The sequence below is a fragment of the Oryzias latipes genome, chromosome 10 (assembly GCF_053564925.1).
Source record: "Oryzias latipes strain Hd-rR chromosome 10, Olatipes_Hd-rR_3.1".
NCBI lineage: Eukaryota > Metazoa > Chordata > Actinopteri > Beloniformes > Adrianichthyidae > Oryzias > Oryzias latipes.
Genome location: NC_136246.1, coordinates 14,315,550 through 14,328,705, shown reverse-complemented (window position 1 = coordinate 14,328,705; position 13,156 = coordinate 14,315,550). Strand labels below are relative to the sequence as shown.

Genomic DNA, 13,156 nt, shown 5'->3' with positions numbered 1-13,156 from the left:
ATACATCACTACCAAACCCACTCACTAACTGGTCAGCTTTCAACCTGGCTTAACTATCAAGGTGCATACAATGCGCGTTGCCAAGCCTGGTTGGAATGTAGCATTAGACGTTTTGTCAGGTCTGTTCTTGGTAAACATTGTGGTGCATGGTACTGACTTTGGTAATAACTTTGCTAATGCTGGAATGAATATGTCTGCAAAAACAAGACCACATTTCTGCATCTTTCCATTTGTTCTACATGAGGAGGAAGTAGCAGTTGCCTTGTTACACAATACAACCTTGGGTCTCACATTTCACACAACTTCCAGTTTTCTTGTTTCATTTACACATGCACAGAAGTAAAACTATGAAACGCATTCAACAAACATGGATATGTGCATGCCTCTCAGGGAAGAACTTTATGAGTTAGCCGGCGTTATTGAATAGATCAATCATTGGAGACAGTTATTATCCTGTTTATATGAACACTTGAACAATCTGATAATTGAAGAATTCCAGATAATAATTGGATATAAAGTGTGCATGTAGACAGGCTTGGTGACTTCTGGCTACAAGGTGAAATTACATTTGAAATCCTTTTTGAAGATTTTTGTTTTTATGTCCATCCATCCATTTTCTAAACCAACTTCATCTCTGTAGGGGCCATGAGGTATCTGCAGCCTATCCTAGCCACCGGATGGTTTGTCACTCCATTGTTGGGCAAAACAGCTGGTATTTGAACCTGGTCTTTGTTGGTGTGAATCAAGTGTGCCAACAATTGCACCACTTTACCCTGTTTTTGTGTGTTGTTCTTTTTCTTTTCTTTTTTTTTTGACATCTTAGAGTTCATGAATGAACGGTTAATTTAGATGTTTTGGAGACAAATGCAGGGCAGCCAGATTGTAATGGTTTGCCATGTTCAGAGGAGGGACAGTGATTAAAGGATCCTGAGGTTAGAACCTTCAGGAAAGAGACCTAAAGCAGACCTGACCAAACACTGGTCCTCAAGAGTCACCACTCAGTTTTTCAGCTCTCCCTGGACTGCTTGATGCTGGATACCGGTACCTAAATCAGGTGTGTTCAGTCAGCCAGGATGTGGAATACCTTGAGTCAGCTAATCAGCAACCAGCTGGACAGGGAAATTAGAAGAAAACAGCTTTTTTGCTCATTCTGGACTAACAGTTGGTCAGAATTAATTACCACAAAATATTTAAAAATAGCACTGCTACAATAGAGAGGTTTAGTGTGCTCTCTTAACACAGAGTTTCATAGTCCTTTTTGTATTGTATATGTATTTGAATATGAAAATTTTCATTGATAAACAAAAGACAAAGAAATTTCAGACTTGTAAATGAAGCCACACAAGTAGCCACGCACCATTACTGCCAAATAATTTCCATGGACTGTTTTTTTAAACCATAGCTAACCCCAGAGCCCACATGCTAAAGCATGGAAATGCTCCTGGAAAGGGCCCCCAACTGAGATTAGAACCACTGCTAGTTTTTTCTTCTGAGGAGCTAAAGCTAAGCACTTTTTATAAGTCCAATGGATATGATGGAAATCCTTTCCCAAACGGATTCTAACAAATGCTCCATGTGTTGATTTCATACAGGACCCTACTAAGTAATCTGAAAGTGGACGTAACTTCGTGAGGATCCTTGAGGTTATCCAAAATTCTGCTGAGGAAAAGATCCCATTCTTTGGTTTTAGCTTTTCCGTTATTAATTACCTGTGTAATTTTTTATTTATTTAGTCACATTTATTAGGAACTGGTTATGCCAAGCAGGCAAGTTTCTAAAATTTCCAGGTTTAGGAAATACAACGGGAGCCTCTGAATTTTCTGGTTCCTCCAGTTTGTATACTTGATCCAGACACTTCTGCTTTTCAATACATCAATGCACAACCCAGTCTACGGAGTCAACCTTTATATATAAGCTTGAAAACAAGCTCAGTTCATTTCTTCTGATTAGCAACAATTAGAAATTTAGATTGATTTAATATGAAAATAGAATTACAGTCTGAATGCAGTTTAAGATGTCTCACAAGAGAAGTGGGAAATACAGTGTTAAGAGTTTAAATTCCTAACTAAGCAGGAGCAAAGGCTAACATGTGGATGACTACGTTGTGAATCTGACTAATCTCTTTTAGTGGAATTTCACAGGAGGAGGAGCAGCAGGGAGGAGGGTAGCCTCAGGTGTACAAATGTCTGATGATCCTTCCTCTTGTGTCTGAGTGACACTCTCCTGACAGGGGTATATTGGTAATTATGGTGAATTACAACTTGTTGCTTTGGTTGCTTTCATGTTATTGCCTGGACTGTATGTATTTACAGGCTCTGAGTGGCTCATCATAATTCCAGTGTGATGAGACAGCCCTCACTTTGATCCGCGAAGTTTGTCCACTTAGCTGGAGTGGCTGTGTGTGTGTGTGTGTCCAGTGCTGTGGTTGTGATTTAATGTTGGAGTTTTTTGTGCATGCACTCCAGTGTTTGATCCATTTTCTCATGTGTGTTTGCCTATAGTATGTTTGTCTTTAATGAGTGAGGCAAAGGGTTGAAGGGGCAGGTGGACAGGGGATGTGCATTGCAGTACTGGTGGTATGGGGGGGTCATTTCCTGGGATGCATCAGAAACCTGAGCTTATGCTTGTTAAAATGAAAAAAAAGAGGAACCTGTGAGACTCTTGCACATGCTGGCTTGAGTTACCTACTTGTTTGGCTGAAGCTGAACTTTTGGCCCTGCCAGCAAAGCCTCCACACCCTGATGACTCCTGCACTGCTCCACCTGCCTCCCTTTGTCCACTTGTTCCTTGCACGTTCTTAAGCATCTTTCCAAAACAACATGTATTACTTTCGTGTGTTGCTTTAGCAGCTGCCTCTCATGCTTTAGTTCTTCACTCAGGCCACACTAACATTTACTCTAGCCTGTGTTTGGTGTCTGCCTCACTAGACAAAAGGCTGCCTGAGCTCCTGCCATCAAACCTCTATCCATGCCTAGTTTGCAAGGGAACTCCTTCTACCAGCCAGGCAAACCAGACTTTCAGGTCTCCCACCCACACTTACTGGGCTACTCTCCTCTCACCTGTGCAAATATGAAAAGGGGAGAAAAATATAGAGGGAGGGAGAAGAGTGAAATGGAAAGATATCCCAGCCTTTGGTTCTAGGGAGGGGCGCACAAAAGAATACAGCACAGCTGAGCAAACCTTCATAGCCATGGGATTTCACCTGTACACTCCCCACTTTTCTTCTCACTGTTTTCTTTCCTAATCCATTCTCCCTTCTACAACCAGCCCGACAGCGATGGTGCGCTAAGGCCTTCTTTTATGGCCATTGAATAGAGATTTCCTTTGAGGTTATGGAGTTGATACACTCAAATGCCACTTTTATGTTTTGTACACAAGGTACAGTGATTTACCTTCAGCCTTAGGGGACATCTACACTGAAAGGGTTTCTGTGTAGATGTGAGTATTATGTGGATATCATTTAGGAAATCCTTTCATCTGACAATATCCAAGCAAGGAGTTTGGGCTTAATTTGAAAATTGAGCTATTGTTTTGATCAGTGTAAAAACATATTAACTTGATGATTCACATGCTGTTGATGAAGACAGATGGAAGTATATTCAATAAAAAGCTTAAATGTCAGGATGTTTTTAACTCACCTTTTTTCCGTCACCTTTGATCATGACTGGTGGTTGTGTTTTTGTATTTTTATGACTGCAGAAATAATTTACAAAGAGAATGTGAGTTTATATAATTTAAAGATAATGTAGATTTATTTGATTTTAAGTTTAATGATTTGCAGTGCAAGTATATCCCATGAAACTGCATTTTCATCCTAATTGGCTTACTTTTTTACAAATATCTTTTTCAGTTTTTTTGTTTCTGTTACAAATCAACCAGGATTCCACACAAAAAGTTGGCTCCAAAAAATCGGTAACACAATTTAATTTCTGAAAATAAAGGTTAAGGTAGGAATAGTGTCAGTAATTTTAGAAATTAAATAAAAGCTCAGTTTTTTAATTTTTTTCTTCTTCAACAGTTGTGATTTTAATCTCAGAATTCTGAAAGAAATAAGTCAAAGATTTAAATCAAAATTCTTACACAACGATTAGAATTTTTATTTTTTTCCTAAATGTAATTCTTTTTCTTTTTTTCAAACTGTCGACAAAATCTTTAGGATTTTCTGGAGATTCTAGTTTTTTAGAGTTAGAATTATAATTATTGCCCATTAACCCTTACAATTTTTGTTTAGTTTCACTGCTTATAAAGAACAAAGTTGATGAGAACCCATTACTTTAATGCTTCATAACCAACACATATCACAGAGGACTTTTTGGGAGCATTATATTCTATGTGCTTGTTGTTAAATGTCAATCTAATAACACAGTTTTTGCTCTTTTTACTTTTCTGAAAGATGTGAGAAATCTCTTCTACCTATAATGATTGACAGAGTTATGAAAAATTGAACTTGGGGAAATTACAATGAACCGTATGGAAAGATGGAGGACAAGCTATCCAAACACATGCACCACAGGCACATGCAGACAGAAAACATTCCTAAAATGCGTGACTGATCAACAATGTGCTCATCAATGGCGATGCGCCTGACTGAAATGTTGAACAAAACACAAAAAAAAAAACAAGGATGCCCTGGATGCTTTATGGCAGCTCTAAAGCAAAGAAATGCCCAGATATGCATCAAACCAAAACATAGGAGACAACATCACCAAAGTGTGTCAACTGGAAACTGTGACCACCCAGCTGGATGCAAACAACAAGGTGTTTTTTTGCTGAGTCTCATAATAGCTGACTCTGTTGGGGCCTAAATTTTTATTAATCTAAATTTAAATGTAATAAATCACCACATTAATTTCCAGAATTTGGTTTGAGAGTGCAAGGAGCTTTCAGTGATGTCGGGTAAACATGAGGCAATGAAGGCGGGCTTACTTACACCTTTTTGCTCTCCGCCTGCCTTGACTCCCAGTCTCTCCTGTGCAGGTTTGGGCCTGAAAGACGTGCCAGACCTGCTGCCAAAGCCTTGGCCTCCACCTCACCCTGCAGACATGGCCGCATACACACGCATAATCAGGAGCTGCGATAATCACGCACATCTGACATTAGTGCTTTCAAGAATGTAAGGAAACCTTCCTCATTCCTCCATACACACATATATGTGCCAGAAGAATATCCACACTCTTCAATGTAGCAGTCTAATTGTCTCTGAAGATGGCAGACTCATGGCATTTTTGTGCTCATTCACACGGTCTTCCCCAACACAAACATAAACCTATGTATTACTTTTGTCAGTTGTCAGTCAGGCATTCCCTATTTTTAAAACGGTAAACACACCTACACACATTCTCTCATACACAGTCGCACCCACTGCAGCCCGTGTTATGCAGCAAGTCTGCCTTCTTATCTGAGAAAGCCTGCTCAGTTGTGAGGGAAAAAAGATTAGTCGGGTAAATTAAATCTTGACACCTGACGCTACTAGTCTCTCTTTAAAGTTGTTTTCACCACTTCCCCCACACTTAATGCTATAGCACCTTCTGATAATTGCATGCTTTGAGCCAATGCAGTAATTGCACGCTACATACCTGTTGAGGGTGTAAGCCCATCTACTGAACATGGGGCCCTTCTGTAAGTGGGAGAAAAAGGTGACCAGATCTGTTACTTGGTATGGCTCCCTGTTTGTGTGTGTTCACACTTTGTGTTCCCACACTTTCAAAGGATAACTCAGAGGCAGGTGCTTATTTAACTAGTGAGCACTTCAATCAACGTGCAGATATGCAATTTTTAATGTCAAACAAGCTCGAGGGCCCTGCACCTAGATGAACTGTCATCTCAGGGGAGTCAGGATGGTTTGGTGAATCAGTGCAGAGTCCCTAATCCTGCTGGCACTTGAGTGACGCATGAGTCAGAGCATGGGCACGTGTGGGCGACTGTGACGTCAGCAGCACTTATATTATGTCGTCCGTAACCTTAAAAACTGAAGAGATGATGCAGAAATAATTTTTTTCTCTTTTTTTTTTTTTTTTTGCTAACTTTCTCTCCTCAATTCAGACCAGCTATTTCTAATCTCACTGTCTCATCAGTGAGTTGTTTGGTCTAACGTTATAAATCAGCTATGACACATTCACTCTCGCATGACATGTTTCCTCTTTGTCATTTTTATCGTTAATTTTATGGCAATTTTGTTCAAATGTCAATACTTTACATGGGCTTTTAAGATTTATGCTCAACTCTCAGGAGAAAAAAAACTGTAATTCTAAGACCGGCAAGATATAGCATGAAACAAATAAGAAAGAAAAACTAAAGCAATTGAAACTTGATTTTAGAGTATTTACCAGCTTGTTCAAGGGAGAAGCAAAGTGGAATGAGGAGTGGCTAAAAGTCAACTAAAACTAGTTGGGAAGTTAATTCCGTCTTAGTGTGAAAGGCAAAGCAGCGACCTAATGTCCCATGCTGTCAGGTATTGTTATTTTCTTGACTGTTTTTCTGAGATTTCACTTTTTCTATTGTATTGTTCGAGCACCAAATCCCCCCAGACCAAAAACAATTCACTCATCAAATAATCTTGAACGTCAAACACATCTATTGTACGTACATCTGTTACCTAAGTCCTTTTCGTATTTTGGAAAGGGCTGGTCCGTGGCTAGCCCTAATGACTCACAGCAACATGGTTCCTGGGTTAAATGAAGCGTGAAGCTGATGAGCATCACTGTCTGTGCCTGCGAGATGGAACCAGCGACGAGTCCACATTTAAGATGGAGACATCTGAGGTAGACAGTCGTCCCTCTCTAACTTTGAGGAGGATGAGTCACAGCAAAAGTGTTGAGAAATATGTGTAGGTGTAAAATACCTGCAGAGGCTCAATTTTCTAGTCACTGTCGCGTGCAAAATGTTGAGAAAAACCTGGCTCACAGAGGAACTAAGCTTTAGTCAGAGAGATTGGATTGATGACCAACAAAATATGGCCAAAAATGTCCTTATTTTTACCTGAATAGAACCCTTTAGAAAAAAGAAATTGGTGTCTAGAGGCATTTAGGATTGTGTCAATCCAACACTAAGAGAGAGAAAGGTGTCAGTGATGAGGTTAAAAGAGCAAGTGTTGTTGCATGTCAGCCTTAAAAATGTTCATGAACAATTTAGTCCACAAATGGAAACCATTAAGTAAATCTGCTGATGTTTCTAGGGGAGGACGTCCCTTTAAATGTATCCACACGTCTCTCCAAAAAAAGATCAGTAGAACAAAAAATCCCACAGAAATTAAACCTTTGATTGATTTTAAACAATAAAAAACAAGGGAAAAAGACTTTTGTCAAAATTAAAAAAAGAAAAAATGTGATCTCTCATAAAAAGAGAAATGTATGACTCAGTTTTACAAAGGTACATCTAAAAACAAAACTCTTTAAAAATTTAGCTCTGAAATCGCTTAAACAGGCTTTTAGTCTTTCTGATTTTATTGAGGTATCACTTTTACCATTTTCCCATAATTGTTGTTTTGCTTTTATTGCTTTTAAATTTTATTTGCAGCTTCTGTTTTCAAGTATTTTTAGATCTTGCACTCTGTGAAAAACGTGATGTTTGTCTGTGAAAGATGCAATATAAATAAATCTATACCTCCTTCCAAATCTTCTGGAACACAAACCATTTGACGAAGGAAACTGTTCACTTTGTCAAAAAGAACATATTTTACATAATTTCAAGCATGGTGGAAAAACAACTATTTGAGATTGTTTTGCATTTAGAGAATCTGAAATTTATGAAATCCTCGTGCAAACATTTACATATAATTTACTGGAATAAATTATAAAATAAATGTGAAAAAACCTATTGGTCAAACTGCAATTAAAGGCTAATTACATGAGCAAATTCTCAAAAAACAAAAACAAAAAAAAAAAATCAAGATTTTCAGACCATGATTCAGTCAAAGTCCAGACCTCATCTCATTCAAATGGCGTGACTTTATGTAAGACGTTGATAAGAGTACGCCCCAAAATCTTAATGGACTGAAGCAAAAAACCTAAATTCCTTCACAATGATAAGGGGCTGATAGAATCACACCACTACTGGCTACTTCAGTTTATTACTACTAAAGGTGGATCCACAAACTACTGAACTTTGGTGTTAGTTACAGCACCAACATAAAAACTTTTTTCTTTTTAGCTACTTTTTGTTGAAATATCAATAGAAGGATTCGATCATTTGGCATCAGTGAGAAATGGTTTTAAACCCTGCTTTCTTTTAGCAGATGATCTCAGATCTTAGTTGCACTCCCACACACAGGGAAACGTCAAAACTTAGAAATTTGGGTTGGGAAATCAACCTGTCCACTAAACCCTGCATTCTGTTGAATTGACCCAAAGGAAGAGCTTCTGCTCTGAGACATCTTTTAGGTAAACACGTCTCACTGTTGGGCTCTTATCTGCAGAAATCTGTTGCAGAAAAGAGAAACCAAAGGAGTGACAGAGCATTAGAGTCATGTCTGAATGAGATATGTTTGTAAACTGCAAAAATAGTTTTCAGTCACGTGTGACCTTTTAATAGAAGATTCAGAGGTTATGACAGGTTTACGCATCAGCACTGATTTATAGCTGCATTTTCCTTCTTTCATGCCCACTTAACCCCATCTTAGCAGTCCGCCACCAACTCTGAGGTGTTGTTGTGCTGGTCATGGGGTGGTTGTAGGTGTTGGTGATAGCCACAGGCCTGTGGCTCCCCCCTGGTGACAGCATGAGCAGTTAAAACATGTAAATCATCAGGAAGCCTCCTTCCTCCCCTCTAATTCCTCGTTACCTCACAGCAGGTTGTCTCAGGAGCGATTCAGAAGGCCTGCAGGGCTGCTGCAGTGAGTGCAGCACCACAGAGAAAGACTGTGGGCTGTGGCTCAAGCCCAGGTGCATGACCACTCACCACAAGTGCCGAGTACCATACAGTGCTTCACCATTGCCCGTGCTTCAGGTAAGAAGCTACTAATCTTTTGGACATCTAAAATAAGAAATAAAACCTCTAATCTGTTTCCTCTGACTCTCTGAGTCAACTTTGTCCCAGCAGCAGGGCAAGCGTCAGCTCTCATTCAATTCTGCCTAAATATTTACAGTCTAATGAAGGGACTCATCCATTCAGCCACATCAGTGTAACCTAACACTCACCAAACTCATCTATTTAACTACCCGGCTGTCTAAAGTCTTAACCTGTGTCTTTAAACAAACCTATAAAATCACTGTTGGCTCCCAACACTGTTCAAACAAGACCTGAGTCAGAACCTGCAGGGGGATCTCTGCGGCCTACTGTCAGCTGTTTTCTAGCTCCCACTAGTGGTGAAAAGCAGAACAGCCCAGCCGGCGTGTTGATGGAAAAACCTGTGCTCCGTCTGTCATGAAAAGTAATGGCTTAAAACATTTGTTCTGTTATTGAGTAGATAAAGCGGAGGCATTACCGCACCTCCTTGAATTATGAAAATAAACCAAGATTTAATGTTGGAGAGTTTATCTTTGTTTTGTGGAACAAAACTGCAGGATCAAAAGAGTGTAATGGCTTTCTCCTTATTCACGTGACTATCCACTTTGTGAGTGCAGCTTCTTGTAATGTTGGAGTGGATCATTCAGCAGTTTTTGTGATCCACAGTATGCCATTGTGTCTCCTGCAAAAGTGCTTACGCATAATTGAGTAATTACATGTAAAAGATAGTGCTCCTGTCACTCTGCTTGGCTATAATCTTTCCATCCGTATCCACCACTGACTGGACTCTTTTTCATTGGGGATGAGACTGAATACAGCCGTTTCCTCTGTCTCTCAAAGTGACTGTGCATAAACACTGAGGTGTTATTAAACTGGTTTTGTTGGCTATGAAACTGCTGGAAGTGAAAAGAAATTATTAAAAAAAAACGTTTTGTCCAATTTGGCTACACGATGCTCAGTTATTTACAAATGCTCACATCTCAGAATGATAATTAGCCAGTGAGTTTTACGGTCCCACCCAGTGAATGGGAAGTTGTGCTTACAGCAGTGGCCTCAACCTCAAAGGCTTTTGAAAGACCGACAGCAGTGCTTGCTGCTGGTCAGAGCGAACGCATCTGTTCTGTCTGATGCACAATGCAGCCAAAGATCAGCATAATGCCAGTCTCAATAAAAAGTTCTCTTCAGACCCTGTTTTTCTGTTTTATTTTCCTCTGTTCACTTTCTCTTGACCTTTTTTTGTCATGTGTTGCACAACCACGTTATTGTTGAGATTTAGAATCAGTGTCTGATACTTGAGCGACCTGAAATACAAAGCAGGTTCATCTTTCTTCTTTTAGTTGGGAACATTTTATTTCTAAGACTACGATTTTTGTCTAAAGTCAGAATAAAAATACTACGAATTTTTCCCCAAAGAATGCTAGTCGCCGTGACTTAGCTCCCATTTTTAGGCACCCTCTTAACAATCATTTAAAACATTATAAAAAGTCTTGAGGCAGCAGATCATCGTCTTTGCCCCCCCTCTGGCACATGAGACTGAAGCATGGGGTTAAACTTGAATATCCTGCTGTTTGTGCACACTCATTTCTTAATACTAATTTACTTTCCTTTTCTCTCTCTGCAGTTTTCTGTCTGTAAAATGGAAGCAAGGCCTCAAACCAGCAACAAGTGGGATGTGCTGGAATATTCAGTTACGGATGAATTTACATTTGATTGTGCGTAAAGGGGTCGAGTCGAAGTAAACGATAGGACTTTAAGGGATCGTGTTAATGTAAAACACACAAATACTAAAATCCCACAGGACTTCCTTCTTATTCCCATCAGAGGCCACACCCAGGAGAGCAGGTAATACGAGAACCGCTTTCACAGAGTGAGACTGGCAGAGGTGGGATAAACAAGATGGGTAACTCTCTGATTATTCTCAGCAGATAACTTTTCCTCTTTTGCCTTCATATTCATTTCATTTTTGGCGATTGCTTTGAAACAATCTCTCTCACTTTTTTGCACCAACAAGTGCCTCATGTGCGCCGTACTGTCTTCAGCATTCGCCTCAGGTCTGAGGCGTTCACAGCGAAGCTAATGTGCCCTGATGTCATGTGTGAGATAGGGATCTTTTGAGGGGTGCGTTATAAATTGTACCATAATACGAGTGCGCAGGGGGCTGGGGTAGGGGTGGAATTGAGAGGAGCGTAGATGGGGGGTGGATCAAGCTGTGCCACTGGAATCCACAGTGTTGTGAGAGCTCCATACCTTTCAGCTTCATTAAACCAATTTCACGCCGAGGTGAGCTAAGAGAGGAAGCTCTGAATCCGAGCGCCAGCAACAATGGTGCATTGAGGGGATGAGGCAAAAGTAAATTAGGTACCACTTCACAGACAGCAAATTAAAATCTGAAAGTTGGATAGGAAAAGTTGAGGGTCGATGATTATGTCTTTATTGTGCCCTCTCACCTCAATCTAGAAAACCATCCTTTCCTTTTAGCAACCACCTTTGCAACCCCCCTCCACACTCACAAGAAGAAAAATAATAATCTATTTCTTGTCTGATAATTGGTTTTTAAGATGCTTCCAGTCAAAGAACGGCTCTTAGATGCCAAGCTGCTTGTGACCCTCCTTTCAGTCACTTAATTTACCTTTGCTTATCAGTGAGATTTCATATCAAGGAATATCGTCTCAATTAACCTCATTTAAGGTTTATTTCTGTGTGATCACTGACCTCTAACAGCTATTGACTACTTTATCTTCAGTGTTTGTCAGTCAAACTGATATGAGAACTTCAATATGAGGACTTATTTACCTTCTGAAGTATTACTTGGCTTTTCCTTCTTCATTTGTCAGTCTGTCATAGCTCTTGTAGTCTTTAAAAAAGAAAGTAAAAGCGATGCTGGTGTTTCCTGTTTCCCCTGACAGTTAAAACTCCAAATGACAGTCTTATGTTTAGCAAAAAAATTAAGTGAAATGCATACTTTAAAGTTGTCAAAGGTATCTTTACGAGTGCAGGAAGAGAAGATCAAAGAGTTTTTTAAAACCGCTTCATGATTGTCAAACATGAAAGAAATTTGTTAAAGAGATACAGAATGGATTAAAAGCAAAAGGAATTCCTTTCTTTAATTTGTTGCTCTTCATGAAGGAGCACATGTTTAGACACAAAATCAAACCCATTAAAGAGCATGGTGGGTGTTCCTGCTGTGATAACATGTCTGTGCAAGAGCATCAAAAATATGAATGAGAAATTTAGTCTGTTCTCTGTGTGAGCTATTATTTGAAATGAGGAAAAAACATCTTTTAAATGTACATGTGTAAAACATGATCAAATATTTTCTGTTTACTGACTACATTCCTCCATAATGCATCTTCAGGAAACCTGCAGCAACAGCCTGCATGTGTAGAATGTTTGCAGGAATGTTGTGTGAACAATTAAAAAAAAATATTCCAGTAAATTAAAAAAGGGGGGATTGTAATTTCCTTATACAACTGTATGTTTTTCCTCCTTTCCTACAAGGTATTAATTTATCACATTACCCAATTTATGCAGTCAACAGACTACCCAGCACTATTTCGAACTTTAAGATGAAAAACACGTATGTATGGCTGTGGGTCATAATGAGAAAAACCTCCAAACAAAGATTCAGGAAAATAAACCAAACAGGCTTATTTTATTGACAGAGCAGGTGGAAAAAGTGCTGTCAAGCTCTGAAGCTTCTCCTTTTAAACACCACCTCAGCTTTGAGGCGAGCTGTAATTTGCACTGATTTGTGTTTGCACCTTGTCAACTTTGACCTGCCGTGACTATTTATATACCTCAGGACACCATACAGGAAAAGTGTTTAAAATGCTTCACCTTCCACAGACACTGTTAAAAAAAACAACAGACATCAAGATCAACATAATTTCCATTTAAAGAAAATTTGGATCAATCAGATTCATAGCTTTCTTGGGAATTTAGGAAAGGAGAATGATCCAATTCAGTCTGTTGGGATCCAGGAACATGCTTTTTTTCTGGCTGTTCCAGCCTACTCACTGTTGATCAGCTGGGCCTGGTAATTCTGTTTGACTGAACACACCTGAACTAGAATGTAAGCAGAAAGGTCAACGACAACTGGTAATTCCAGCTCTGTCATAAAAACAGGTTGATTTGACTGTCAAGAAATAGATTAATATATATATCCTCTTGATCCAAATGTCAGGTCAGGAGCCACATAACAAAGTCCCGATCC

The 13,156-nt window shown here is 39.4% G+C and overlaps 1 protein-coding gene and 1 long non-coding RNA gene across 3 annotated transcripts in view; one reads left to right on the top strand and one right to left on the bottom strand.

The window, feature by feature from the left end:
* sox3 (SRY-box transcription factor 3) overlaps positions 1–8,926 on the top strand; it is a 41,427-nt gene extending 32,501 nt beyond the window's left edge. The window contains exon 4 of one of the 2 annotated variants that reach the window (XR_013658258.1): positions 8,786–8,926. The gene's annotated coding sequence lies outside the window, so the exon portion shown is untranslated. Of the gene's footprint in view, positions 1–4,977; positions 5,114–8,785 lie in introns of those variants that run through there. The other variant, XR_013658259.1, reaches the window with a different exon arrangement.
* The window catches only part of LOC144994860 (uncharacterized), a 58,466-nt gene that overhangs the window by 41,172 nt on the left and 4,138 nt on the right, over positions 1–13,156 (bottom strand). The window contains exon 2 of the long non-coding RNA XR_013658525.1: positions 4,931–5,034. This is a non-coding gene — a long non-coding RNA (uncharacterized LOC144994860). The remainder of the gene's footprint in view (positions 1–4,930; positions 5,035–13,156) is intronic.